The sequence below is a fragment of the Numida meleagris genome, chromosome 19 (assembly GCF_002078875.1).
Source record: "Numida meleagris isolate 19003 breed g44 Domestic line chromosome 19, NumMel1.0, whole genome shotgun sequence".
NCBI classification, from domain to species: domain Eukaryota; kingdom Metazoa; phylum Chordata; class Aves; order Galliformes; family Numididae; genus Numida; species Numida meleagris.
In genome coordinates, this window is record NC_034427.1 from 11,556,207 (window position 1) to 11,562,094 (window position 5,888).

The following is a 5,888-nucleotide window of genomic DNA, read 5'->3' on the forward strand; positions in this document are numbered from 1 at the left end:
CACAGTCTGCTCAGCAGCCATTTCTGGCAATTTAGCTGGCAGTTACAAGAAAATACTCTTCATCTTTATTAGGCACATGCCCCAGACAGTGCCAATGGTATAAACATTTGGATTCAATTTATTGTTTTTTTCTGTACTTCATCCTGGTGGTGCTGAGAGGCTGGGCAGGATGCGGCTGGGGGGCGAGCGGGGATGAGGATGGGGATGAGGAGAGGGATGGAGGTGGGATGGGGCTACAGCACCTCCCCTTCACCCATGTGGGACAGGATGGCAGTGCCCAGGGCTGGGGCAGCCTGACTCCTGCCAGCAATCCCCCAGCTGAAGGGCTATATATACACAGATATATATTTTCCATTCAAGCCTGTGCAGAGCTGCTGGCAGGGCTGGAGCTCCCGTCCAGCATGCAGGTGCCCAAAATAGCTGTGTTTGAGTGAGGCTGAAGAAGTGCTCGTGGTTGGCTGATCAAAGTGCACGCATGGGAATGCTGCCACACACCACGGGACTCCTGCAAAACCGCTGTGAGCCCTGCAGGCACTTCAGTGGGCTCAATGGGGGGAAAGCATGCAGAGGGGAAAGCCCCCAGCACCCAGCAGGCAGCGCTCGCTCCTGCACCCATCCATGCACCTAAGTAGGTGTATAGTGTATATATGGTTTGGGTTGGAGGGGACCTTTAAGATCACCTAGTTCAACCCCCTGCTATAGGCAGGGACACCTCCCTCTAGAGCAGGTTGCTCTCAGCCCCACACAGCCTGGCCTTGAGTGCCTCTAGGGAGGGGGCATCCACTGCTTCTCTGGACAACCTGTTCCAGTGTCTCACCACCCTCACAGTAAAGAATTTCCTCCTAATATCTAGTCTAAATCTCCCCTCTTCCAGACTAAAGCCATTTCCCCTTGTCCTGTTGCTACCTGCCCTTATAAAAAGCCCCTCCCCAGCTTTCCTGTGGCCCCCTTCAGGTTCTGGAAGGTCGCTGTCAGGTTCCCCCAGAGCCTTCTCTTCTCCAGGCTAAATATATTGCACATCCGTCCATGTATACACAAGTATTCATATATATATATGAATACACACGCAGCTGTTGATAGAAAATATGTATGTGTATTCATGCATATATGTTTCTAACCAGATTTTTTTATAGATAATATAAATATATAACTAATGTATAAATATATCCGCATAATCGGAAACAGGAAACTGAACTAGTTTACCTTACTAAAATGAGTCATGAGTAGCATGCAGTGTTGAAAATAAGGTAGGTTGTGGGGTTTGAAGGCTTTTTTTTTTTCCCCTGAGGGCTCATTCTACATCTTTATGCCTAAGATCTCCTAATTTTAAAGCCAGATCGCAGCAAAATAATGGTACCATATATTCCATTCATTTCACTTTCATTTTGCAGGGCTCCAGGTTTACTTAACGCGCTCACATGTAAGAAGCAAACGTAAACACGAGCAGCTGATGTTACTCAAGAAAACAAATGGATGGCTGCATCTGTGCTCTCCCCAGTGTTTATCCAGAGGGAGAGATTAAACGGGAACCACTCAGGCGAGCTTAGTCCGATTTTAAAAGATCTTTTGAGTGTTGAACATGTAATAAGATGCTCAATGCTGTTTTTGAGGCAAGATGCTCCTCGCTGATTTACAAAGGCCATGCTCTCTGGCTTTGCATGCCTAAAAGCTCCTCAAAATCTGCTGCTGGGACTCTGGGGCTCGTCATGTCAATGGGAACGAATGCTGCCCAGCCAGCTCTGAGCGCACGGCTGGAGCTCGCCTTTCCCCTCGCTGCTCTGGATTAGTTCTCCTTCGGCTTCTTTCTCGCGTTGCTGATGGAAGCTGGGTGGAGTGGCTCTTACAGAAAGATGCAGAACACCCTTCTGTAAGCAACCAACGCTAACGGAGCTCACAGGGGACTTCTACCTCTGTCTCTTTTCTGTGACAATTACATGTCGTCGAATTACATAGATGGATTTTAACATCTAAACAAATAAATAAACGATATATGCACGTTTAAGCAAATCTCTACCTAATTCTTCAAATGTTATGCATGAATTTTAATATCTACACAAATAAATGAATGCTGTCATGCACATCTCTAGAGGTTGGGTGTAACCTCTGCAGCCCAGCACCTTCCAGAGGCATGGCCCAGGTTTGGTGGCTCTCAGGCTGTTGTGCCTTTGTTGCCCAGTTTCACCCTAAAACACTGCAGCACATGAAGCTCTGACTTCTCCATGTAGGATGTCTCCATCTCCCCCCTCTCCATCCTGTCCCCCTGCCTATGTGCTGCCTGGTTCTGAGCACACAGCTGATAAATCTGAGCCTGTCATTGCCTTACCACAGTGGGGCCTTATCTGCGCCATCATCCCTTGCTGTGCCATGGCACACCTCTGTGTTCCCAGGTTTGTGCTGCACTGTCAGCACAAGGATAAGGCTGCAGGGTGAGGACAGATCCCCCAGTGAGGCCCTGGGGTGGCTGGTCCCATGGAAAGTGTCTGAGACAGCGAGGTGGCTCAGGTCCCAAGAAGAACCTGTTCCCCTGCTCCCCAAGGGACACTTGCTGTTCCCCCACGTCGTCCCCCAGTGCTGTGGCTGTTCGTGCAGGCGCAGCACTATCAGCACCGCGGGGCTATCGGGCTGAGCAGAAGCTTTGCCTGGAACTATCTCGAGCAGCACATGACCATGCCCGGCCGGCGATATGTGACAGGCATGCCGCAGTCCCCGGTGCAGGCAGTTGACTTTGTTATTCAAACTATTTTAGTGATGGGGTTTTTAATCCTGGGCTTAAGTATTTTTCTCTCTCTCTCTCTTTTTTTTTCTTTCCTTTTTTTCTCTCTGAACAAGGGAATCTCTGCGCTGGCAGGATTCAGAGAGGCACAAAGGAGGAAAAAACAAGTTTCAGCCAGAAGTGGGGAAAAAAGAAAAGGATGCTGTTAGCATTCCCTGTATGTGAGGGGGTAAAACTGTTTTGCTGTGAACTTTTCATTTTAAAGGGCAAGTGCCACCAGCATCCCTGTTACCACGCAACCAAAACCCACTTCAGGCCTTTCCCTCGCAGACATGAAATCCTGGCTTTGCTGCAGGAGTAGGGCTGCACGTGGGCAGCACTGAAGTGCCTGGGCACCCCAGGATGTCACTGCCCTTTGGGTTGGGATGACAGTCCTGGAGTGCTGTTGAGGGATGGGAAGCGATGCCCAGCTTGGCCCAGCTTCAGTGCTGGCATTTATGGTGACGCTGATGTGTGACAGCAGGTGCATGTGCTGCAGCTCAAAGCTCACCTGGACAGCCCCAGTGTGATGCTTTCCTAGGAAAAGCATTTGCATTTGTCTTGCAAATGACTGAGCATACAGGCACAGCTGCAGGGAGGCAGCCTGCACCAGCATGGCAATGGCAGCCCAGCACAAGCTCTGGTCCCAGCTTGATGCTGGGAAAGCAGAAGCCATATGGCACAGGGGAAAGATGAGGTTCCATCAAGCAACACACACCAAAATAATAATAATAATTAAGCTTTTAAAACATTGCAAGGCAATTTAAGCACTTTTCCTGACAGATGAATCTTCAGAGGCCTTGGCCTTCTTATTGACTGAGGGAGAGACAGGTCCTAGGCACAGGCAGCAGCCAGTGCTCACCCCTGCTGTGGGACCGTGCTGGGGCTTGGGGACAGAGATGCTGCAGGACCAGGCCCTTCCAGCAGCTCCCAGCCCCAGAATGAGCCCCCCCCACCAAACACTAATAACAGAGAGAAGGAACTGCTGAATAATCCCCACCCCAACAGGACTTCAAAGCCAGCAGCCAGGCTCCAATCCTGCCAGTGCTGGGCTGGACGCGGTGCTCGGCTCTTACTCGTTTGGCAGCCCCTCAGCTGTATACAGAAAGTAATTACTTAAAAAGGAAATAAATGTCACCCGCGTGGTTGTAAGTAAAACCCCAAGCAGAGCTAACAGAGCACCACCAGGCTCTGCATTCTCATGCAGTACAAAGCAGGGAGGAATGAGCTGTTTCCATTCATCCAGATGGGCTGTTTACTCTGAAGCCTACTGATGACGTTAGACATGCCCGCTCTGTGCCTTTAACTTCAGCAGGGCAGCTGATCAGACACAGAACTGTCCTGTCTCTGCTTCTGTCCTGCGGCACCCTCTTCCCCCATCACGGCTTTAGGCATCATCACCTCTGAGCAGTAACACAACCTGGTGCCAAAGATGCAACACTTCTTGGCACCAGTCCTGCCATCGCCTTTGCAGAGATTAAATAGATTGCCGGCGTGTTCAAACAGAATCATTTTATTTACTTTTAAAAACAAATACTGGAAATTTGTAATTGTCAAAATCTGAAAACCAGATTTCTAAAGGAGGCCAGTGAGGTCAAGTCACACGTGGCCATATAAGCAATGCACAAGAGGCTCAGGAGATGCCACCTCCGCAGCCCAGGGACCGGGGCAGAACACTGCCTGCTGCCTGAGAACTCTGGGCTGAGATGGGATCGCAGCTGCCTAGCTTTGCACTGAGGCTACACGAGGTGTAAGCAATGCTGCACAGGGCAGCAGCGCTCGTCTGCTCTGCTCCATGCAGGCTGGGTGTGCTCGAGTACCCAGCACTGGCTGCGAGCACCACAGACCACATGGCCCCAGCACGATGCTCCCGGAGCTCAGAAAGCCCCAGCTGCCAAGAGCCACAGGAGACACGAGAGACACAGAGCAGCCGACAGTGCTGTACCCAGGCAGCACCTGTGCAACGCAGTGCTGGGTTGAGGTCCCACCCTGGCGTGGTCACAGACAGAGGCCAGCTGCAGCAGCTCGGTTTGATACTCCCTAGCGCACTCCTGCCAAGCAAACATGACTCCGTAACAGTATCCAATCATTTTAAAAGTTAAAATAGTTTATTGCTGTTCTTTGTAGAAATGCACTTAACTTACATTGCCTGTTCTCTTCCTTTATTTGGCTGTTGTGTTATAAGCATAAAAAGGTCACGTTTACTCATTTGTTCGGTGACGTAACACCTTTCTTCCTTTTGCTCCACTCATGATATTCTCCTAAGGTTTGCTGGCCAACAGCCCCAAATCTCTGACATAAATACTGTGTCTCCATAGTTTGCAGCATTGTAACAAAAGATCTACTAAAGTAGACAAAATGTTCTGTATTCTTGGTTGTTTTTTTTTTTGTTTTTTTTTTGCATTTTAAAAATATACCTAAATTTGAGATAATCTTAACAGAGTAACAATTACAATAAGAAAATAGTACAGTGCGTTGACTAAAGGAATATCCCGCTCTCCCTCAAGCCGATATTCCCTTTTGCAAGTTGAAGTGATTCAGCAATTACTTAGGAACTTTCAACTACATACAATAATTTAGTAAAATGAGAATTAAACAAGGCAGATACTTACTACTATTCTTCTGTCTGCAATTCACAGCTCATGCGAATAAAATCGCAATAAATATTAAAAAATAGTTTTTCTTTTTCTTTTTCTTTTTTTTTTTTTCTGTAAGGCATCTCTGAGTATTACAAAGTTTTTGTACAACCAAAAAATAAGATTGCTTTTTTCCACGTTCTCCGAGTACCTCTGTACCTCAACAGTAAATAAGAAAATTGCAGGTTCGATGAGGAGGGCTGGTGGGGTGGGGGCCAGAAAGAAGCCCGCAGGTGACGGAAGCAGACTGCGACGTGTGCGAGGAGCTGTAGTTTTCCTGTGAATCATTTCAGTCACTTTAAGAACATCTTCTTCAAGACATGATCTGTCCAGACTGAAAAACAACTTACCCGAAGTCCTTCTTCTCAAGCACAGTCAGACTGCGAGGGTTTGGGTTTGCCCGTAACACTATAAATAGCTTAGGTATTGATATGCACCTAAATAAATGGGATAGAGGGTCAGGGTGATTTTTTTTTTTTTCCCTTGGGTTTTTTTTTTTT

At 48.1% G+C, this 5,888-nt stretch overlaps 1 long non-coding RNA gene across 7 annotated transcripts in view; it reads left to right on the forward strand.

Moving 5' to 3' along the window:
* LOC110408167 overlaps positions 1 to 2,002 on the forward strand; it is a 32,502-nt gene extending 30,500 nt beyond the window's left edge. For all 7 annotated transcript variants that reach the window (XR_002444195.1, XR_002444190.1, XR_002444192.1 and 4 more), the window contains one exon: positions 1,392 to 2,002. This is a non-coding gene — a long non-coding RNA (uncharacterized LOC110408167). The remainder of the gene's footprint in view (positions 1 to 1,391) is intronic.